This window comes from Pleurodeles waltl, chromosome 8, assembly GCF_031143425.1.
Source record: "Pleurodeles waltl isolate 20211129_DDA chromosome 8, aPleWal1.hap1.20221129, whole genome shotgun sequence".
Taxonomy (NCBI): domain Eukaryota; kingdom Metazoa; phylum Chordata; class Amphibia; order Caudata; family Salamandridae; genus Pleurodeles; species Pleurodeles waltl.
In genome coordinates this window covers 1,208,500,271-1,208,526,034 of record NC_090447.1, presented here as the reverse complement: position 1 = coordinate 1,208,526,034, position 25,764 = coordinate 1,208,500,271, and positions in this window count along the sequence as shown.

The following is a 25,764-nucleotide window of genomic DNA, read 5'->3' as shown; positions in this document are numbered from 1 at the left end:
ATATGTGTTATGTTATTTTAAAATATATAAATTTTTAATTTTAAAAGGTATTGTAACAATATATTTCAAAAATACTTAGCTTGCTTTTAATTAATTACATACATCACGTCTAATCAGTTTAATACAATAAACAAAGTATTTTGATTTAGCGTATTCTAAATTATCATATTTAACATTTAAAAAAACGTTATTAATGCTGTCACTTTTTTAATACTGTTGCACATTCCAACTAAATATATAAGTGAAATTAACATTAATATGTAATATATTTTTTTCTATTTGTTTAAAAATTTAATAATGCTTTATCATTTTTCTCATAGTTTACCATTAGGATATCTTGGCCCGGATTACATAGTCTCCACCAAGTGATCAGAAAAACAAATATGCTTATAAAGTTACTATTAGTAGTAACTTCACCATTGAATTTGATGTGGTTACTGACTGCACCCTATGTTTCAGAGGCTGGGAACATGTAAGTCTATGCTTTAGAGTAACTTTACATTCGTAAATGGTGAATAGAAAAAAGTAGTAAAGTTACTCAAATGTCGAAACGTTAATTTACTTATAGTAAATCTCCACACGCAGATTTACCATTGTGAATAGGCTTCATAGTGACTCATAACGTATATATGTTCCCAATTTAATAAATAAATGTACAGAAATAAATTATAAATTATATTCATTTTACATGAGACTGTATAGCGATTACACTTGAATTTTCATGAAATATAGGTTTCATTTCAACATACAGTGAGTTGTTAAACCTAGATACTCTGCAATAATATCTATTCACAATTGCACTTATGTTTACTTCTCAGTATGACAGAACACTTATGGGATATATTTGCCCTGTGGAACATGCTACATTCCTTATACTTCATTGGCCAGCTAAGTGGTGAGACAGATATGGTGAAGCCCAGTGTCTCTATGTTCCTCCTTATCCCTTTTCCTTTTCCCTGCTTCAACCACTTGCCCTAATATTCCCTATATGTGGTAATTGGTGGGAATGATGAAAACTAAAAAAGAGCAATGTTTCCACTGGTGGAGTGGTGAGAGTGGCGACAGGTAAAAATTAGCAATGGTCCCATTGGATCTGGTCCACGTTTCATGGCAATACCACGTCAACCAGCACAGAGAGCGTAGCCATCTGAAGAGTCACTCATTCTTAATCCTAAAGATTCTGGACAGAGACCATTTTGCCCACTGAGGACGTGGTAGAGGTAGACAAAATATGTCAGTAAGAGTCAAATGATGGGGAAAATTCTAGCACAGAAGAAGCTATGTCAGTAGGGTCCAATAACTAGGCTCAACTGTGATTTAGATCTATGGCTACCCCTTGCATCTCCCAAAGATCCACTGTCTGTTAGAGGTTAAGAGAAACATTTGCGCAAGATAACACTTTGCCCTTATGTGTTGTCCTCAATACTACAATGTGTCTCCTTGGCAACATTCACTGGGGCCAGGAGTCAGGGGATCACTTATTAAGATATTTCAGATGACTATGGGGTTTGCAGGAAGTCTGATCGAGAAGCTACCTAACTAGTACTGCAAACTATATGATCACCCAACCCTTCTTAATAGCAGGCATGACATCTCATCTTCCATTCTACCAATCCTACCACCCCCAGGGTGTAGTTTCTCCAAGTGTACCTGTGCATGGTGTTTCCATTCCACCCTCACTGTGCCCAGTACATCAGAGGCTGCTCAGTCCTATGCTTTAAGAACTCATATCTCCATCTGAGGAGGAGCTTGTTGTGGTGGTGAATGCGGAGCCTGAATTTAGCTAGAAATGTATGCCTCACACCAAAAACACCAACTCTGACAACCATTAAAGGAGAGGGGTTAAAAGAGGGTTGGGGGGGGGGGGGGTTAAGGAGACTTAGCGAGCGGTCTGGGGAGGGAGAAACACTCACCCAAAAAAGAGTTAGCCCACTGCTATTCAAAAAGTTAGTTCCCTGCTATGGGCACTGTAGAAAACAAAAATAGTAGTAAATGCACTCCATTTCAGAGGTGAAGTAAGTCCAGCACTACAAATGGCCAGCCACTGGTATTGCAACCCTGTCCCCTAAAAAATAATGAAATACTGGAGGCAGGGACTTAAACTAAAGCCCCATACGAACTAATATTAAAAACATAAATTATTTAAACCATGTAGAAATATAAATACGTTAAATGGAGTATTACAAAAATCTGTAAACAAAATATATGTGTTATGTTATTTTAAAATATATACATTTTTAATTTTAAAAGGTATTGTAACAATATATTTCAAAAATAGTTAGCTTGCTTTTAATTAATTATATACATCACGTTTAATCAGTTTAATACAATAAACAAAGTATTTTGATTTAGCATATTCTAAATTATCACATTTAACATTTTAAAGTGTGTTATTAATGCTGTAACTTTTTTGTACTGTTGCACATTCCAACTAAATATATAAGTGAAATTAACATTAATATGTAATATATTTGTTTCTATTTAAAAAAAATGTAATAATGCTTTATAATTTTCCTCATAGTTTACCATTAGGATATCTTGGCCCGGATTGCATAGTCTCCACTAAGTGATCAAAATTACAAATATGGTTATAAAGTTACTATTAGTAGTAACTTTACTATTGAATTTGATATTGTTGCTGACTCCACCCTATGTTTTAGAGGCTGGGAAAAGTAAGTCTATGCTTTAGAGTAACTTTACACTCGTAAATGGTGACTAGACAAAAGTAGTAAAGGTACTCATAAGTTGAAACGTTAATTTACTTATAGTAAATCTCCACATGCAGATTTACCATTGTGAATAGGCTTCATAGTGACTCATAATGTATATATGTTTCCAATTTAATAAATAAATGTACAGAAATAAATTATAAATTAGATTCATTTTACATGAGACTGTATAGCGATTACACTTGAATTTTCATGAAATATAGGTTTCATTTCAATACTGTATACAGTGACACTCTGCAATAATATCTATTCACAATTGCACTTATGTTTACTTCTCAGTAGGACAGAACATTTAGGAGATATATTGCCCTGTGGAACATGCTACATTCCTCATACTTCATTGGCCAGCTAAGTGGTGAGACAGATAAGGTGAAGCCCTGTGTCTCTATTTTCTTCCTTATCCCCTTTCCTGTTCCCTGTTCAACCACTGGCCCTAATATTCCCTATATGTGGTTATTGGTGGGAATGATAAGAACTAAAAAAGAGCAATGCTTCCACTGGTGGAGTGGTGAGAGTGGTGACAGGTAAAAATGAACAATGCTCACATTGGATCCTATCCACGTTTCATGGAAATACCACATCAACCAGCACAGAGAGCGTAGCCACCTGAAGAGTCACTCATTCTTAATTCTAAAGACTCTTGACAGAGACCATTTTGCCCACTGAGGGAGTGGTAGAGGTAGACAAAATATGTCAGTAAGTCAAATGACGGGGAAAATTCTAGCACAGAAGAAGCTATGTCAGTATGGTCCAAGGACTAGGCTCGACTGTGATCTAGATCTATGGCTACCCCCTGCATCTCCCAAAAATCCACTCTATGTTAGAGGTTGAGAAACATTTGCACAAGATAAAACTTTGCCCTCATGTGTTGTCCTCAATACTACAATGTGTCTCCTTGGCAGCAGTCATTGGGGCCAGGAGTCAGGGGATCACTTATTAAGGTATGTCAGATGACTATGGGTGTTGCAGGAAGTCTGATAGAAAAGCTACCTGACTAGTACTGCAAACTATATGATCACCCCAATCTTCTTAATAGCAGGCATGACATCTCATCTTCCATTCTACCAATCCTACCCCCCTCAGGGTGTAGTTTCTCCAGGTGTACCTGTGCATGGTGTTTCCATTCCACCCTCACTGTGCCCAGGACATCAGAGGCTGCTCAGTCCTATGCTTAAGAACTCATATCTCCTTCTGAGGAGGAGCTTGTTGTGGTGGTGAATTTGGAGCCTGAATATAGCTAGAAATGTATACCTCACACCAAAAACAGCAACTCTGACACTCCATAAAGGGTGAGGAAATTACTTTACCTTTCTTTGGATGGTTGAATTTACTTTAAACAACTGATTTCACTTTAGGAATTTTGGAGTACGATTTGGGCATTTTTGCCAAACTATTTAGATTTTATATTATTTGTTCTCATTTTCACCATTTAAATAGGTTCCCCCCCTAAGAAATGTATGTTGTTTTCTGTCTCCTACCCCCTTCTAAGTTGATGTTTCCTTTATAAAATATGGCACTATATATTTTCCTTTTGCCCATTCCCTGGAATTATCCCATTCAATCATTATTATACAATGAGTAAATATAGAATTTAAATAAAATGTATTTTTGAACCTCTGACTTGGATATTCTTTCATGAATGTGTAGGGATACAAGTTGATTCATGAAATCACAGGTCAGGGGAGATTGTCATCTTTCCAATGGTATATCTCCTATACAGAGCACTAATTACAGTGAAAGCAACTAAAAGCTCCTAGTTTGTTCCACTTTCCTCTCTGTGGTGATGATGTCAGGGTACTACTCCTGTTTGGATTACCACTTTGTGATTACCACAGAAAGGTGATTCTGAAGAAGGATCCATCCCCACTAGACCACCAGAGACTCTGTGGGGGACATGCTTCTCTCTGCATCAGCTATCTCTCTCAGAACACATGGTGCCCATATAGCCTTTCTATCCCATGGGGTGGGTTCATTAGGCAGTTGATTGGTAGCATCACCAGTGTGTCATGGGCCCTAGTGCAAGGAAGGAAATAAGCCCCCTAGCTGCTGTTTAAATGATAAAATAGAACAATAATCATTGTTCAGTGGGCCCCTCAGGCCGCTGGGCTCCGGTGCAGTGCATCTGCAGCACCAATGGCAGATATGCCATTGCCATTACCCTTCAATGTGTCTACTGCAAAGGGGCAGAAAGCCGACTAAATACCAAGGTGTATATATATATGTATATACCTTCAAGAAATACTGGACTCGTAGAAAAGCAGATCTGAAGGAAAGAAAATACTTTCTAAAACAGAGAAATATGGATGAATTATAACACCAGTAACACACCAGAAAGCACAATTTTTGATAGGTAAATTATTTAGAAGCCATTTTAAACAGAAAAGAGATAAGAACTGGTTGGAGAAATTTCAGAGTGGTTTCACCAACTGTAAAACTTTCAAAGCATGCAAAACTGAATTAAACACCAAGGAAATAACAGAAAAGGACAACCGGAAAATCATAAGCAACGAAAAATCTAATATAATTAGCAATATATCATATATGATTTGGAAGGTAAATGTGACATAAGATATTTAGAAATCATAAGATGCCCTTTAGGAGAAAGAATATTAGAATAATATGTAGTGGTAGGTGTAAGTAAGTAGGTGGTCCAAAATATAATTCAACTTACTCCATTGTCAGATATTATATTTAACACCATAAAAAAGGGATCACAATCAATTACACAATCAAATAGATAATGTCATCAAAAGTGAAAAGGGTGGCAACCGAACCCACCTTTGACTGCAATTGAAACCAAAGTACATCATTAAACTGAGAACAAGTGCCCCTTATGGGCTAAATAATTGTAACTTGCACACATGCATTAAAACAATCTGCTGTGCAAATTAAACACCAACAGAAAATTAGACTAAAGTAAACAAAAACACAAACCAATGTGATAAATTTTGACTCCACAGAACATCACTAACAACAAGCGTAAACCAAACAATAATCATACAGGAAAATATATGTATTGATTGCAATGTACTGATAGGAAGCTTGTGGAAATAGATGTCAGAAAAATGCATAGTATATGATTCTCCATAAGAGGATAATGGAATTCAGATCGGGAAATTGCAATAATGTTGAAAAGTGTAGAACAATATTAACACTAGAAACAATTTGTCACAATCATTAATCTCACTGATAGGTGAAAAAATAATGGCAATGAAGAGATACAGGCCCTACTTATGACATTGGCTGTAAATGCCACCTACCACCACACTGACGGCTGCCAACATACTGCTGCGAATATCCGTTCACCATATTATGACACACACACACCAGTCTGACAGAATACAGCCATACACACAAATCCGCCAGACCAAAGGTCAGTGTTAAAGTGGCGGTCACAAAACCCATACAGTTACGCCAACAAAACAACCCCCACCACATTATGACCCAAGAATCACCATGGCGGACATTCAATGGTGGTAAACCATTGGCAGTACATACCGCCGCGCTCAGAATGGACACCTCCATACATAACAACAATATATTGGCCAATACTAAAAACACACACCTGACACCCATACACACACCACATCCACACCACTATAAAACACACACCCAATTTACCCACAACCCTTTACGAATACAAAGTATTGCCACCAGACTGACACTAAGACCACTTAGACAACTAGACACACACCACTTCACGCTCCCCATATTACACACCCCGCCACATTACTTAACACACTCTAACCAACACACACCACAAAACAGCCATGGCCCCACAAAGGCACCCCCGTTTCACTGAGGAGGAGTTAAGGGTCATAGTGGAGGACATTGTCAGGATAGAGCCACAGCTCTTTGGAGCACAGGTACAACAGATATCCGTTGCAGGGAAGATGGAGCTATGGCGGAGAATCATGGACAGGGTGAAGGCCTTGGGAAAGAACAGAAGAACAAGGGACAACATCAGGAAGAGGTGGAACGACCTACGGGGAAAGGTGCATTGCAGCAAGGCACCAGCTCGCTATCCACAGGACTGGCAGTGGACCCCCACCACCTCCCCCACAGCATGGGAGGAGCAAGTACTAGCAACACTGCATCCGGAGGGACTCGGTGGAGTAGCCGGAGGACTGGACACTGCTAAGTCTATATTTACTACTTATCACCCCCCCATACCTGAATGCCATCATATACCCATCACTCCACTCCATCCCACACACTGCACCTACACATATGACTAACCACAATGCCAGTCCTTGCATGGACACCCCTCCAGCCCTGCATAGACACCCATCACTAAAGCATGCACAGCATAGGGAAACTAACAGTCCCACAATACATCATCATACACAAGCAGAAGGTGGCAGGGCAACATCAACGATAGAGGGGAAACAAATGTCATACACATGCAGCATAATACATCACTTACATCCCCACAGGTACCCCAGCCAATGTCAGTGGAGGGGAGGTGCCACGACTATCCAGACCCACAACAGAAGATGCCCCCAGTGATGACAGTAACTCTGGACTTCTGGATTTGGATGACCTACCTGGCCCATCATTGAACACTGGACAGCTGGTCACCCAAGCCCACTCACAGACCACCACAGAGCCTCCCCCATCAGGATCCAACACCATAGCACCCACCCAGCGTACCCACCCCTCTGTCCCCAGGACATGTCAACCAGCAGTGTGCCTACCTGTACAGGGACCCCAGGCCACACCTCACCCCAAGACTATCAGGGACCTAGGGTCAGTGGCAGTGGGCAGACCTTTCAGGGGACAGAGGCACAGGCCAACAGGGACACTGGGAGGACTGCTGTGTGCCACGAAGAGGACAGGACCAGGGAACCGACCCACCAGGAGGCACTATCCAGGATCCTGGGAGCCTACCAGCATTCCCAGGACATGATGAGACAGATACTTGACAACGGGAAGGAGAACAGGCGGCTACAGGAAGGACAGTATGAGGAGATCGGGGAGGACTTGTATGACATTAACACCACGCTGATCTCCATAGCAGGGGTGCTGGCAGACATGACCAACATCATGAGGGAGACAACAACACGCCAGCAGGCCCTTCCCACTAGCCAGTCCATTGACCAGCCCTCCACGTCAGCTGCTGCTAGTGGGCAGGAGGCCCCACCACAGGATCCATAGGCCACCAGCATACCTCCCAACAGCAGAAGGTGAACCACCCCGCAAATGTTACCTGCGACCCAGACAGAAGCCAGAGACACTTGTCAAGGCCACCATCTGGAAATGAGACTCTCCTGATTGTCCCCCTTGTGTCCCACTCAGTCACCTTGTCCACCTTGAACTGCCGTTGCTCCCCTTCCCATGGCCACTTGGACACTGCACCTGTGCTACAAACAGACTGGAACAATACCCTGGACTTTCCTCCATCATCACCCCATTCCATTTCACTTTTCCCTCAATTTGTCAGCACTAAAATAAACACCCTTGAACACAACTTGAATACTTGTATGTCATGTGTTGAAAGAGTGTATCTATGGAAACAGTTACATCCATTGCAAATGAACTATACATTGTAAGAGCATAGAAATAATGACCTGTGGCTGACAGAAGTCAGCACATCAGTACACAGTTGTCATAGCACCAACATCTATAAAATAATAAACCATAGGTGGCAGTAAGTAGAGGTAAAAGGTAGTTAATGCCATCATGCCACAGCCAAACAGAATACACCAATAGTGATAGAAATGTGAATTCACACTGTCTCACCTCTTTGTCATTGGAAGTACTGACGGATAATTGATGTTATGTTGTCCTCATCCTCATCTTCAGCCTCTTTGTCCTCACTATCATCAGGATCTACTGCAGCCACAGGGTCATCTCCTGTCTCTTTCTCCTGAAGAAAAGGTACATGGCACCTGAGGGTCAGGTTGTGCAACATGCAGCATGCCACGACTATCTGGCAGACCTTCTTGGGTAAATAGCACAGGTGTCCACCTGTCAAATGGAGGCACCTAAACTTGGACTAAAGGAGGCCAAAGTTTCTTTTGATGATCCGTCTGTTCACCCATGTGCCTCATTATAACGTTCTTCAGCCCACCTGCAGATATTGAGGGACAACATTTAGCCACACACAATCCTATGAGGTTCACACCGGAGGAATACATTAACAGACACTGGGTGGGTGTCAGAGTCACCAGATCCTCGGGGTCTGTGCACGTTCCCAACACGTCCACCACTGAACAGCTCCAAGACTCTGATAGATAAATGACAGAGATTGAGAGAGTTCAAGAGGGGAAGAGGGGATTAGGAAGGGAACAGCTGGGAAGGAGACCTGTAGTAAGAAAAAGGTTAGAACACCCAATATGAAAATTATATCTCCTGAAATCAATACTAGACTATGATTCTAAGCCTAGTCACTCTGAAAACGTGAACAATCTAAGAGTTAAGTTTAAAATGACTAAGTTTCAAGATGGCCGGATACCTGTAGGGGAATCAAGATGAATTAAATGAAAACTTTCTTATTCAAGTACTTTCCTTTACATGAGAATCAGAAAAAAACATTCTGACTAGATTTTAAACCAGTCATATAAATCCTGTTTTTAGAATGTATACTAGGACCATACAATATTGCATCTAGAAACTCTGGCCTTCTGTGTACTCTTAAAATGTTTCAACACAAATTGCGCACATTGCAGAAATATATATATATCTACATATGTATATATATATATATATATATATATATATATATATATATATATTAAACACCATAAAAGGATTGTGCACCATGAATAACACAATATGGATTCAGGAAACAAATCACATAACGTGTCAACTCGAATATTACATAATAAATATCTTAGAATAGTGGCATACAATAAACAACATGAATTAAACTTGAGGAGAGAATAGAGTGTCTTGCCAATTCGAGTGTTACCATGTAAAATACCAAGAAATGGTAGCACGCAATGAATATCAAAGTCAAATCATCATTAATCGAATTGCGCGTCTTGCTGATTCGTAAAACACGATGTAAATGTCAAGGAATAACAGCTCACAATAAATAAAAAGATCAAAGTTCAATGAAACGAATAGCGCTTCTTTTGCCGATTCTTAAACAACCACTATGTAAATGTCAAGAAATGGTAGCGCGCAATGAACAACAAAGTTAAATGCTCATGAAACGAGTTGTGCGTCTTGCCAATTCGTAAAACATCATGTAAATGTCAAGAAATAGTAGCGCGCAATGGACAACAATGTTTAAACACCATAAAACGAATCGCGCATCTTGCCGATTCTTAAGCCACCATGTAAATGTCAAGAAATGGTAGCGCGCAATGAATAACAAAGTCAAACCTTTATGAAATAAATTGCGTGTCTTGCCTATTTGTAAACTACCATATAAATGTCAAGAAATGGTAGCGCGCAAGTAATCTGTTACTCATTTAAGAATTTAAACCAAGAATATGAAAATTCTAAATAACGATGTCGGGACAGTCCAACCACCGTCTTACCGCCTGGAACAATGATCACCAATGAAGGATTAGGGCAGAAGACTGGAAGATCCAAATAGGCCGCCGGGACAGGATCTCAGGAAGAAGCTGCTGCTCTTCACCGGGACCTCTGAATAGTGAGCACTGGGAGTTGGGCTGGCTCTCTTTTATAGAGTCTTGGCCCAGCCCAGAACCACGCCCAGGCATGTTGCAGGGAAAGTCTCTGGAAGGCCCTGGAAAGGGGCCACACCCTAACACACTCTGAAAACCAGCAGCAATACATTGCAAAGGAACAGTATTTGTAAGCATATTAAAAATAAGTTTTCAGGATTAAACTCTGCAATGCAAAAGGTTAAACCACAACATATCAGCACAATGCATAAATTACTTTGTTTTGAGAGTGCTGGGTTTTAGCATTTTTGTCGCCAATAGAGCACGTACTGCTCTGGTGTTGACAGTGGGGACCAATGCTCACCTATTAGCCACACCATGTGCTTCTGTAGTTGGGCCATCACATTTGGGATGCTGCTATTCCTCATAACAAAGTCATCATGCACCGACCCAGGATACTTAGCATTGACTTTGGATGCAATACGTGTTCCGTCAATCGCCCCAATAATATTGGGGATATGTCCCATTGCATAGAATCCGGCCTTCACAATGGCGAAATCTTCCACCTGGGGAAAGCAATGTAGCTGCACATGTGTTTTTTAGCGGGGCAGACAAGACTCTTGCCAGCACGATTGATAACATAGGCTGTGAGATTCCTACTGCCAAGCCCATTGTCACTTGGAAAGAACCTGTCGCCAGGAAATGGAGCACTAATAGCACTTGCACAAGAGGTGAGATCCCAGTTGTGTGATGGATAGATGAGATCAGATCTGGCTACAGCTATGTGATTGTGGCCCTGTACAGTCTATAGGTGTGTATAATGTGCCTGTCCTCCAGTGTAGCTAAGTCCACAAGGGGTCTGTACATGGGGGTATGTCTCCACCTCCTGTTCATCCGCAGTGGTAGGTATCTAAGGGACATAAGAGTGAGTAGGCTGTCACAATTTGAACAAATAAACCACAACAGCAGTCCACATGGTGCACTTATGTATGCAGTAAAGTGTTAATGGCGAAGTATGTGCCAATCTAATCTGTGACGCAACAATTGTTGATATGTCTGTTCCCCCCTCCCGAAATGGCGACACCCTGTCCTATATGTAGGGACAGGTGGAAGTGAGGAAACTCAGCCGACGTTGGACTATTTGCTTAATGGTGTTCTCCTGTCTGTATTGCCTCTGCAGGTCAGCACCCATCAAAAGAAGGGATTATGGCATGCCATCGCCAAGGATGTGCAGACCCTGGGGGTCTATGACAGGCGGAGCACCCACTGTCAGGAACGGTGGGAGTACCTGAGATGCTGAGCACGGAAGACTGCTGAGGCCCAGCTGGGGATGGCCTCCCAATGAGGAAAGGGTGCCCATCGGACCCTGACCCCCCTGATGGCCTAAATACTGGTGGTGGCCTACTCTGAGCTGGATGGCACTTGAGGGCATCCCAGCAGCCACAAGGTGGTGAGTACAGAGGGCATCAATACATATTTTGGCTGGTGGGGTGGTATCCGGGTGGAGGATGTGTGTTAGTGGGTGCCCCCTAAGGCCAGGCTAGACATTGTAGAAAGGGTCATCCAAAGGGTAATGGATGTATGGCAAATACAGGTGACCTAGCTTGTTAGCAGTGTATTTCAGCCTGGGCATTGTGGGTCCCAGGTGTGCTGCAGTTGGCAGTGTGTAGTTCTCATCATGCCTTAGTGACTAGCTATATCCCTGGTAGTGCAATGCATAGTGCTTAAGCCTGTTCCCTGTGTGTGACGGTGATGTGTATGCCGACTGTGGTGTATCCCTTGTCTTTCTCCCCCCTTTCTTGTTTTGTCATCCTGTCCTTGTGTGCATTAGCATCATCTGGCAGAGGAGCAGGGGCACCAGCGACAGAGGGAGCTGCATTCCAAATGACCCAGAAGGAAGAGTCCACCGACGCCGAGGGAACCAGTGGTGCAGAGGGCGAGGGGAGCACCATGGCAGTGACTAGAGGAGACAACACAGACTCAGATACCTCCTCCAATGGGAGCTCCCTGGTGGTGGTGGACACCTCTGTAACCACCCCAGCTGCAGGTACAGTCACCACCCCCGTACCAGCACCACCCTACCGCAGGCCCTCAGCAAGTTTCCTGTGCCCACTCACCCAGGAGGGTGGGCATCTCTTTCACCCCAGGCATGGAGCCCCCTCCAGAATCAGTGCGAAAGTCTCCACTCCAGAGACTGTGGCCTTGCACTTCCCAGGACAGAGCAATGGGCAAGTGCCCCCCTCCAGCACCAGTGGGAAAGTCACCCACTCCAGAGACTGTGGCCTTGCAGTCCTCAGGACAGAGCAATGGGCAAATTTCCCCCTCCAGAACCAGTGGGAAAGTCACCCACCTGACAGACTGTGGACTTGCACTCACCAGGACAGAGAAATGGGCATGGAGCCCCCTCCAGAACCAGGGGGCTTGTTACTGCATCCAGCTGAGGTGTCCCCCCACCTGAGGTGCCTGCCTATTTGCAAACTGATGCCCCTGCAGTGTACTATTCGGGTGTGGTCAGGATTCGAGTTGGGCATAAGACTGTGCCCTGTGGCCATGTGGGCCCTTTGAACATTGGACTTGGCAGTGTGCCTTTGTGTACATGTGTACATATCGGTTTCATTGACACATCTAATTAGTAATTTTGATCTGATTACAATCACTTTCATCCATTCCTCTGTCCTTGCATTATTCTGCTGTTTTGTGGGGACGTATTGTTTTTCGTGTGCAGCTGGTTGTGTGTATGTTGTGTGTGTGTGTCTGGTGTGTGTCGTGCTTGTGTGTGTCACTATCATTTTGTTACCACCCTTCCTTGTGTGTTAAGCAGCTGTACTCACCTTCCTCGTCTTTGTCGGCGTTTACGTTCCAGGTGGAGCATTATGTAGAAGATCATCGGAAAGACTTGCAGTTCGGGTTCCATGGCGGCGTTGTTCTTCCCTGTGTCTCTGATGGTGAGTCCTTTCTCTTCAGTGATGCATTTCCATCAGGCTTTTGATGGCATTGGTACCGCCCCAGAAAAGATGGCATCCCCCATTACCCCTGCATCTGGTGGATGATGTGGGCACCGGCCTGGCCAGGCCTGGCCCTGCACAGGCAAAGAACTTGAGACTGAATATAGCTAGTCTCCTTTTCCCTCCTCCCAGGTTTAACTTCCCAATTCCTCCACTCTGCATTCCTCCCTCTCCTGACACCAAAGCCCTGTTGTCATCACTGACTCACATCCTTGGAAGGCATACTTTACTTTTAGCATATCCTGTCCACCACTGCACATGGCTTCGACAATCCTCATTCCCTTGACAATAGTGTCTCTGAATGTCAATGGTCCGACCCACCACCTCAAACTCAAGAACATCCTAAATTACCTGCATACTAAAAAAACAGACATAGCCCTGCTACAAGAGACACACCTATCCCTCGGGAAGTCAGATAAGCTAGAGCAATATTGGGTTGGCAGAGTCATCAGCAGTAGCAGGACTGTGTTTGGCGCAGTGCAGCCTTCTGCTGGGTTTGGCTGTACCAAGAAGTGTTGAGTGGTGTTACTGACACATACACAGACTTGGCCTTCCAGGTTTTTCTAGACATGAACAGATGTGGAGGGCAGGTGGGTTTTGCTATGTTGTGATGCTCTGTGATAGTGGGGGTCAATCTATTCACACATAGCCAGTAAAATCCACTTCCTAGCTCACCCTTCGCCACTCCTATAGGAGTTCAGGAGGACACAAGTCTTGTTGGTGGGTGATTAGAACCTTGCTTCGTGCCTGACTGTAGACAGATATGGACAGATAGACACCGAACACAGGCCTTCTCCAGTACTATTCTATGACCTCCTAAGTGACTATACACTTTGTGATATGGCACATACTCCCTCCATCTGAGATAGACACTTTTCTCTCCTGCACTCATAGGATTCAGTCTTGATTTGACTATTTCCTAATGCAGGGGATCCTGCTCCCCCAGGGGACACTACTATATATCAGAAGAAGATATGGCTGACCACAGACCAGTCCACCCTGATTTAGACATGAGGATCACCCCCACCTCATATCTGGTAGAGAGTGAAGGCATTTGCATGCAGATGCCCAAAGTGCAAGGAACAACTCCCCCAGCCCTATCATACTTGCTTCAAGGACAATGAGGACCCTGTAGAATCCCACAGAGTTTTTGGGCAGCCCATAAGGTGACACTGAGGGGACAACTGATGCAAGACTCTCTGGTAGCCAAGCACAAGGCCCAATCAGACCTTAAATTCCTGGAGACTGAGGTGTGTACTATTATGGCCTGATATATGGCAAATCCTACACAGGACCTATCTGCCCAATCATACTGGGCAAAGATTTAGTTGAGCTCTTTCTTTACTAAAGCTGCTGAGAAGGCACTAGTTCAACTCTGCTGGCATCACTATCAGCAGAGAGGAATGGCTGGTAGGCTGCTGTCTACTCTGTTGCACCAGTGAGAATCCCAGCATGCCATTAGAGTGATATGGGATGCCTGATGTACACCCTGTTCCCAAACCTACTACTCCACCCTATACTCACCAGAACTGAGAGACACCCCAACCAGATTGAGCACTTCCTTGAGACTCTAAGTCTCCCAACTTGGAATGATGAGGGCTAAGCCATCCTTGAGGGGGCATTTATAAAAGAAGAGGTTGCTGATGCTCTATCAGTGCTCCCCACCTTTAAATCCCCTGGAGAATATGGGTTCCCCGGTACGCTTTACAAAACCAAGAGAGATACCCTTGCACCCCATCTTATCAGGTCCTGTAATGGGACAGTGGAAAGCTTAATGCTAGGGGTCATATCTAACAAGGCAGTTATCAACCTCCTTTACGTGGACAATAAGGACCCTTTGGACTGTGCTAACGGCCACCTGATCTCACTCAGCACTATCAACTTCAAACGGATAGCCAAGATTCTCTACAACCCGATTAGGGAGGGAGATCCCACAGCTGATTCATGAATCCCAAGTGTCCTTCATACCACAATATAGATCTCGTATCAACCTAATGGCACTGGTAGATCTTCTGTGGTGCACTAAGGACGGTCCATTAGAGATGTTGGAGCTCTTGTTGGACACTGAAAAGGTGTTCAACCGGGTAATTTGCTTTTTTCAGGTCATGCTCTACATGGATATGGGGAGTGATTTCATCCAGAAAGTCTGTCTTCTTTTTGACTCCCTCTCTGCTGAAGCGTCCAGCAGTGGGTTTCTATCCAAAGTGCACTGAGTTGGCCACTGTACCCGCTAGGGCTGCCCCCTCTCTTCACTTCTCTTCCATTTCGTGATCAAACCCTCATCAGCCGCAATCCTTAGATGGCAGAAAGTTCATGGGATCTCCGAAGAAGTTGGATATAGTGAAATCATGCTTTACACAGATGATATTCTGCTCCTTTCATGTCATTAATCCTCTTTAGCAGCAGTCTTGTCCATAATCAAGGACTTTGCAGATCTATTGGGTTACAAGGTTCCCAACAACAAGAGCCACCAACCACATGTGCATCCATGGATATAATATGACTTGAGTGCCGAGTGGGCTCCAATACCTAGGCACCTGTGTCAATAAGGGCCACCTCACAGCACAGTAGGGTACAATCTTCTTCCCCCCTTGGAACGCACATTACAGGACTTTCTGAATTGATCTCACTTTAATCTGTCTTTGTGGGGGAGAGTAGAAATGGGGAAAAAAGTCCCAGTCCGTAATTTCCAATATACCTTTGGGATGTTACCACTCTGGACACCTAAAACCCCACTAGCAGCTATTGAGCCTGACATACAGTCCTGCATCCAGAGTGGGAGCAAGCCAAGCATCCAAGCCTCCTGACTCAAGGCTGACACGACATCTGGAGGTCTTACGCTTCCTCTTCTTACTTCACACTGTCTGGCCTTCCATCTCTCTCAGATTGTAGCACACCTGCATTTCGACAGAGAGACCCTGTTCTGGGCACACCTGGAATGCTGCCTTCTCCCAACAGGGACTACACTGCTGCCCTAAACTCAATAGTAGGCTCAAATCTGATACTAGCAGCAACAGCCTGGGCAGGGTGGGAGGCATAATACCTTTTGGGAGCACACCCCTATTTGAAAGGTCCCCTTTTGGCACAATTCTGCCTTCCCCGTGAGTGAGCACCTACTTCACTGGAAGACCTGGAAAACACACAGTATACAATGCCTCAACCACTTTCTTGAAGGCAGCTGACTTAAACCCTTTGATCAACTGCAAATAGAATTCAGACTCCGACCAGAGAACTCCTGATGCTACATTAACTGTCTCACTGACTTTGCATGACCCATGGTTCACAAACATCAAAGCAACCCTTGTCTCCCATACGCCAAAATATTCAGGCGTTCTGTCAGTACAGTGGATCAGTGTCCAGGCTCTATGCACTCCATATCATAGGATCACACTCTATCTGATCCCTCTTGGCTACCAGACTCTGCTGCCAGCTGCTCCTGGGGAAGGCATACTCCCAGAAGACTGGACATCACTTTTTCTTGACCATAAGAGGGCCCTTAGAGAAGCGCGTCTGAAATGCCTTTAACTTAAAATCTTGCAAGACTGGTATTGGAACCCCTGGAAACTCTGTGAGGCAACATTCTTAACCTATGACAAGTGCCAACAGTGTAATAACAGGTTGCTGTCACCTGCACCACGATTTGTGCACCTATTAAGCCACTGCCCCCTATTGGAAACTCATTCAGGACCAACTATGACTGTATAGTGCCCTCCAGATTATCTTCTTGCCCTCCCTTGCCCACCTCTGTGACTTCTTTCTTGGACCTGCCTGACACATACCCCCAAAAGTGCAGCTGGCTCACTACCCCACTCGCCACAACCAAACTCTGTATACTCTACCAGTGGTTACAGCCCACCCTTCCCTCTTTGACTGAATGGCTCCTTGAACTGTATTGCATAGCAGGATATGAGAAACTCACCTAAAGTATGAATGACCAATCTCACATTTTTAGGACCATTTGGGGCCTCTTCATTATGGAAGTAACGATGTATTCTATCTTAACCCCTCTCCTGGCATGTGTTATAATGTGTCAGGCTGAGAAACAGACCACAAGGCCACACAGACCAAACAATGCCTGGCTGACTCAGATGATACATACATCACTGACGGAACCCCATCATGTTGCATCTGGCCACATTCACCCTTCCCCAACTCTCGCTCCCCTGGCACCTCTCCAACACCTTCCCCCTATGTAGTGTCCTCTTCATCTACTAGGAGGGTACAATCTACTTCACTAAGACTCCCTACAAACAGAGGGACTGGACATTGCAAACTACAGCAACTTGGACTCTGATCCCTTGAACTGTGGTAATATGTTAATTGAACTTTTTGCCATGAAAGCCAGAGCTTATCTACTCTGCATGTTATTATACCCCTCTGCTCCCTGCGTAATATGGGTCTCCTGAGGTGCTTCTTCTTTTCTATACAGCACATTATTGATAAATCTCCAATAAATAATTAAATGTTGCAAAAAAAGAAGAAATGAAGAAACGCTAGTCAGTAACATTGGTGTTACAAGAGTGTAATCTACTATGTTTCATTTTTGTCAAAAAAAGTGGGTGACATGCACTGGAATGTCAGGAAAAAAATGGCTATGCAGTTTTATTAATGGGATGGAAGGCAGTTTTGACTAGGACTGTGTAAGTCCAAAACCTCATTCAGATCTCCAGTTACAATCAGGCCGTGTTTTGTTTGGCGTATTATTGAGTGTCAATGTGCTCTAATAAAGTTTTGCGGATTCTTTTTTATGAACTGCAACTGGTGGCATATACACATTATATAATAAGAAGTTGAGGAGCACTTAGTTGTGTTGATATACAACTCCAGTGCCTTTAAAGTCGGAATCTATAATGAGGCCCTTATTATAAGTCTGGTAGACCTGGGACCACCAGACTTGCAGTGGCAGTTGGACTGGCTCTAAAGCAATGGTGCGGCCTCCACACTCCACATTATGACCGTAATGCCACCCGCCAAACTCAGAATAAGGCCCTGAGTGTTTTCACTGCACATTACAAATTTACAAAAATTAGAATTGCTAAACTTCCCAGGAGTCATCCTTTCTTAGCTAGTTTCCTGGTTTTGTACATGCTGTGTTGTGAGGAAGGATGAAGTCCATATTTCTTGAAGGTAAATGACTTATATATTTGTAAGAGTCAATGAGTTTATAAACCCGTGCTAATGTTCTGAGATGCTGGAAAAAGGAGAGATCAATTGATTAATGGACTTTTTATACTTAAATAGTCGGTTTATTCAAAAATGTGTTTTTGTTGGTTATCCATTCATGCTCATTTTGGTGAGTGCTACAGTGAATCAAGACCAGTTCTCCGTTTACCAGATGATCGTGTTAATGTAATGTACACATTCTTCTTCCTCTAACCAATAAGCAGACAACCAGAATGTTCCCATTATCTCTTTTATTGTTTTTACTTCCTTGGGCATATATTATAACTGATTTTTTCTGGTTCTTTTGATTTACTTGGATTTTGACTGCGTAGTTGTTGCAGATAGTTTACTGTCTCAATTTCTAAGCAATGTCACTCCCATTTTAAGAATGTTCTTCTTTCTTTCCAGATGAGAAATCTTAGTTCACTAGAAACCTAAGTTATTCTGTTGATTTGTTTTTTATACCACTGTACAGTGACCAATGTAAATGATCATCAGGTTTGAACTCTATCTTTAGAATGTCTTTTTACTGAATATGTCATAGAGCTGGAATATTTGACAGTTGTTTCAAGATGGTTCACCTATTCAGTATGTTGTGGTAGCCTTCAATTTTAATTGGATGAAAATATTATAAAAATTTCCTTACAGGGACGTTATTACATGCTTCTAGGGTATCAGTTTCATAGCTCAATTTCAGTAATTCCATGATGATGATTATGACATATCATATGGCATTCACCTCTGGTTCTCTTCTCTGTGTTTACACTCTTTCATTCATAGTTTTGAAATATCTTAGACTCAAGCTCCCCTTTTTTTCCTTACTATCATGAGTGTTTCAATTGAGTTAATCTCTCCACTTATTCCATATACGCTGATGCTAAAATGCTGCATTGGGCATATTCTTCTTTGCTTAAAGTCATAGCATTAGGAAATTAGTTATAGGCATCATTTAACTTTTTATCATGTTAGGCCCTTTTTGTGTTTTTATATTGCCTTACTTGCAAAGAGTTTGCTTTAAGGAGCATATAGAAATTGGTGTATTGACTGCTATGAGCATCTTGTGTGTTGCCTCTAACAGAGTCAATCATCCTTGAATCCATCATTTGTCAATCGTTATTCCATTAGACTCATATAAGTATTGTTAACTTCTACTTTTACTTAATCTTTTAGTTCAGCTATATCTTTTTTCTAATTTTTCTTGTGTGTTGGGCTCAAAGTAATATTGCACTTTTTTTAGTTTCTCATGTTCATTATTTCCTTAATTATTCTGCTTTTCTTTGAGAGTTGTTAGTCAAAAGGGTCCATCGCTGTGTGGTGGAGAATGCTCTGAAGTTATGTGCTGGTCTGTGGGGTGTGGAGATGATGATTAGTTTCTCTGATTCATTGTCTTTTTCCCTGACCTAACTTTGTTGTTCACTAACTTCAAGATTCCAGAGTCAGCAGATTGGGTAAGCCTGCCTTTTACTCCCATATAACACTGGTCACTCACCGGCACAGATGGGCTTTCAAGCCGAGGCTGTGGGTCAGGAAGTCTTGGGTGCAGGTGCGCCAAAGGTGCGATCTGAAGTCTAAGTTCAGCTCATGGTCAGGTAGACTGGGCAAACTGCCACAGGGCCCACGATGTCTGACCAGACCTAACTGTTCCTACGCCTATAAAGCACTGGTTCCATGTAAGTACCTATTTAAAATACTTAGAGGGTCATTACAACCCCGGCAGTCGGTGTAATAGTGGAGGAATTACCACCAATAGGCTGGCGGTACATACCTCTATTATAAAGACATTGGCAGTGTGGCCAAAGCCAAACCTCCAAGTTAAGAAACCGACCGCAACAACGGTAATGACCGCTGGGCTGGAGAATAAAGTCTCCAGCCCGACGGCCGTCACTAGGCCGCCCATGGCATTTTGACCCAGCCCACCGCCATGGTTTACGTGGTTTCTGTACCGCCACGGAAACCATGGCGGTAGGCACTATCAGTGCCAGGGAACTCCTTCCCTGGCACCGATAGGGGTCTCCCAAGCCCCCAAGTTACTGAATCGCAGTTTGGGCTTTGTACATCCCAAAAAGCATTTTTCAAGTCGCAAACGGGCCGATTCTGCAAATTGACCCGCTTGCGACTTGAAAAATGCTTCATACATCTGGCCCTAAATCTTATACAAGAGTGATTTCCTATTCTGCTTTCCCAGATTCTCCTAAACTTTGTATTGTTAAATGTATTAAAGCACATGAAGACATGTTTTCTGAACTTCGTCCTCCTGGTGAATGTCAGCTTCTCTATGCACCTCAGGAACCCTCATAAAGCTGTCTCTTCTCCTTCCACTGCACGTTGGATTCAATGGGTTGGCCTCCAAATTGTTCACTTTAGGTGCTCACGTAGAGAATATCATGAATGCTGCAGATTGGTCTTCGGACTCTACTTTTAAAGGGTTTTATTTTAAACTAGTTCTTGACATGGCTCACCTCGTAGTGGACAAGCTTTGAACAAGCATAATCCTTGCCTTCGGTCCTGACATAGAATTAAAAATATCCTAGCTATCGTAACGGAAAGTTTCAATTCTATTAAGGATGTGGAGGTGGAATTAGACCGACCAGTTTTTTAAGTAACATTATACTATTTTTATTTTCAGTTTACATTACTCATTGAATATCTTGTACCTGTTTCATTGTTTTCCTTTTAGGACATTGGTTCTTTTCTAGTCATTCATTTCTAACATGCTTTATTCTACTATTCTCTTAGGATCAGACACAGTTAAACAAGATGATTGAACGTTCTTCTAAGCTGGTCTCACGATACCAAAGAGGATTTGCTAACCTTGACTACGGACTAAGATTGGGACTCATGTATGCCGATTGGTTGTTCCGGTGCTGTTCTTCCTTATTGGATACCTTCATTTTTACTTTCTGATACCTAGTGTTCTTGGGATCAGTAGTCTTGTCATATATCTTTCTTGCGTGCTATTTAAATAAAGTGAAGAAAGTTTGGTATAATCCTCACCTCTGTGTCCTTAATAGAATTGAAACTTTCCATTACGATAGCTAGAAAATTTTTCATTAGTACACCAAACTCAATTGTCTAGAAAGGTTTCATTTTGAAAAATACATCATCAAGATCCTACTAAGCAAACAGACCCCCCGCATCAAACCCAGAAAGGAATACTGTTTGTTTGGCCAAAGAGAAAGAGATGCTTTGTGCACTGCACTATTATTTCACATACTCCCTCCAGAGAGTCAACTGGTACACACTCTGTAACTCGCAACCATCCATCTTCAAGACACTCTGGTGAGTTATGAACACACACACATGGCATGCTGTACAACTCATCACCTTCACCCTTTACCCTGTCACCACAAGGATATCACATGGGGAGGCTCCATGGGGAAAGATCTATTAATCCCACCCATAGTCTCAACCATGCATGTGTTACAACGCATGCCCTTTATCACGCATAGCCTTAGCCACGCATTCTTAACAATGCACAGTCCTTTGCCACGCATGCCTTTACAACAAATTAGGTTGTAAACGTATGCGTGGTAAGGGCATATGCGTACTGCTTAGGGCATATGTGTGGTGAGGTGTGGTAAAGGCTATCAGCATCATTAGAGGAAACTGAAATACTTTATGACCTGCCTGACTGGAGATGCCTGTCTGCTTGCGCTGTGAGGAGAGTGAGGTAAGGGGAAGGGGGTGGGGGTCGTTTTAGGGCTTGGGGCTTGGGCTTTAGGGCTTGGGGTGGTTTTAGGGCTCAGGGCAGGGATTGGGTATTTTGATTTTATAAAGGGTTGGGGTTAGGGGGCAGTGGGGAATGGTTTTAGGGCTTGATGAGGGGTATAGCTTTAATGTTGGGGCAGAGTTAGGGATTAGGGTAGGGGTGTGGGTATGCTTGGTGGACAGGGGAGGTGTTGTGCTGGGGTACTATTTTAAGGCTGGGGTGTCTAGGTTTAGTATTGGGGCAGGAGGGGCTGGTCTTGGGGGTCAGGATGGGGGTGGGTATTTTTATTTTAAAGAGTTGGGGGTTAAGGGGAAGGTGCTACTCTGGCCTCCTGATTTAGGGGCTGGGGTATAGCTTTGGGGCTTGGGCTAAGTGGCTGTGGTGTAAGGGCTCAGGGCAGGGTGCAGGTATTTTTTTTTCAAAAGAGTTGGGTGTCGGGGAGGAGGTTGCGCTGGGTTGAGGTTTTAGGACTCAGGGCAGGAGGGATTCGTCTTTAGGGCTTGGGTACGGTTTTAGGGTTAAGGACAGGAGCCAGTTTTTTAAAAAGGGCTGTGGACAGGGTGGGGGGCGCAGAGGTGCGGTTTTAGAGTTTAGGGCAGGGACCAGGGAAAACCTTAACCACGGATATGCATTTAACATGCATGCTTTTACAATGAAATGCGTTGTAAAAGCATGTGTGGTATATGCATATTCATTGTTGGATATGCGTGGTTAAGGTCATGCAGGGCAATTGCATTCGCATTGTATCACATGCATGGTAAAGGCATGCGTTGCAACGGAATGCGTTGTTCTGACATACAGCCACTCCATGATGACCTCCCCTTTGGATACTACAATGGTTGATCTAGTAATCAAGCAATTGTGGTTGACATAGTCACCATTAGCTGACCATCTCCCTTTGGAGCTCTCCCCAACGCATAGCTGTTTTGCATTTGTTTACATTTAGAACAGCATCACACACAACAGATGGAGGAAGCTACTGTATTAAATGGTAAGATCCCACAAATGAAATATCTTCTAGTTGAAAGCACTGAATGCGCAATACATGACATGAGTCAAGTTCAGCAGTCTTTAATTGTAAAGTAGGGGGAATTGAAAGGACTCTCAACTGGTACAATGTTCAACGGAGTTGCAGCCAACATGTGTTTCGCCCCTTGTTGCAAGTACGCCAGGGCTTTCTCAAAGCTGAAAAGAATGTATATAAACAATGTAAGACTAGGGGTAAATCACACACTAGAGAGGGGTGCTACAAGAGAGGTGAGTGTCCTAAGTGCAGACGGATAAAGCATACTACCTTATCTGTTGTGCTCCCAATAAGTGAGAAAAACTTAAATAAGAATTATAATACAGGTGAATCCCCTTAATGAGGTTCACTACAAAAGAACTGTTGTTATAGAAAACACCCTGATTGTAACGACTATTGGACAGTTTGTAGTGGTAAGAGCGACATGCGTATTGCTATGCTCACTGCAACAGAAAAGAAAAAATAGAAAGATAGATTGCAGGCCGAAATGAAAAAACCCCTATAGAGATGCTGATATAATGTAGAGGACAGAAGAAATTGGATTAGGTAAGGGAAAAAGGATGAACTGAAAAGTATTACTGTCATGTCAAGCAAGTGAAAACATGCTGGCACTCACATGTTTTTAATATAATCATAATCAAAGCATGCTAAGAAGTTAGCTAAGGATGATGACCTATATTTGTAACATACCACGTTACATAGAATAGAAGAATCTTCCGACAAAATGGTCTCAATTGTTGACACAGATCTGGGCACAGAAATGTATGTAACATGTAAAGAGACCACTGGGCAAAATGTTTTACAAATAGTAATTAGACCATAATTGGCAAAACCATACAGTATCTCATTCTGTCATGGTACATGAATTGATTCATTAAGAAATAGAATACAGTAAACACGTGAAAAACCTATCCAGAGTGAGTTAATCACAGTCAGAGTATTAAAAAATACATCTGGAGGCCTCGGATTAAAGAGAGAAAAAGAAATCTGAGTTCGAGCTGCCATCGGATGGGAAATATTTTCATACAATAGCTGAACAAAGTCTAGACAGAATATAGAATATGGCCACTCGGGGGCCTTTAGTTCCATGAAAAAGGCTGATAGAGTTGAAGTTGTGCACTTACCGAAATAGACGAAAAAAAGACGAAAAAGCGTCCCGACGCGTCCTGCGGTTAATCGCGAAGCACGCGCCGGAGGAAACCGCGTTAAATAGCGGTAGTCCTTCCTCTGTTCAGAGATACAGAAACAGAGGAAGGACTAAAAGAAAGCTAATGTTGTCGGAAAATAACAGCACCATTTTGGAGAGGGCCGAATTGAGGCCAAATTTACAGAGAGTAGTGATTTTGTGAGCAATAAAGAAAGAATAATAATAATAGGAATATAGGGGGAAAAAGGGCAAAAAAAATTGATATATTAAAAATTAAAGTAAGGCAACATATATAGTTGAAAAGATACAACTAAAATTAGAATCTAAAGTATAGAGGTATCCAAAGGGAAGCAGAAAAGAAAAGACAAAAAAAACAAAAAAACGAGGAAAAAACAAGAACATGCTTCTAAAATAGATCAAAGGGGTAATTCTTCCCTGTAAAAGCAAGCAGCAGATTGAGCAGAGAACAACAGAGGAGAATCCATGAAAAATGTACAAAGGTAAAGATGATACAAAAAGGCCAATACAAAGGGACAAACAGTATGAAATGCATCAGTCACATTATAGCAGCCAATAGTGCCACTCATGGTCCTTGTTTAGATCATTATTCACTGTATCATAATGAATGATCATCCGACTTTCTTCTTGGCGTAGAGGCAGATGTAAATTGCCACCCCTTGGAGATGATGTGATGCGTTGAAGGCCACAGAAAGTAAAGTTGCGTTCATTAGGATGAAATTCTTTGTAGTGTTCCACAAGAGGTGCCTTGACCTCCAGTTTAAGGACATTGCGATAATGCTCTTGGATTCGGATTTTTAGAGGACGGATAGAACTTCCAATGTAGGCTTTTTGACAGGGACAGCATATTAGATATACAACATTGGTGCTCTCACAGTTAATGAAGTCTTTGATCATAAATTCCTTGCCGTTGATATTAATTGTAGTAGATCTGTTGAGACCTAATTTGCAAGTCGAACATTTTGTGCAAGTATAGAACCCCTTTGGTTTTGGGAAGAAGGGTCCGGAGGATTTCTATTGGAAGAAAGACGGGCAGAGTTTATCCCTGAGATTGGGGGCTCGACGGAACCCTATTTGTGGATGATGAGTAATATATTGGTGAATGGAGGGATTGTTATACAGTAAGTACCAGTATTTCTGTAGATATTTGGGAATAGAATGATGACCATTATGAAATTCAGTGATCAGGCGAATAGTTGTATCCTCTTTGCGCCGGTGTGATGTATTGATCATCTTGTTCCGGTCCAGTTTGCCTAACTTTTCTTTGGATGAATTCAGGAGCATGTGGTTAAACCCCCTAGCAAAGAGTCTCTCTGTTATTTGTGAGGGAAAAAAGTTATATTCACTGAGATTAGTACAATTCATTCTGGCGCGTCTGTACTCGCCTTG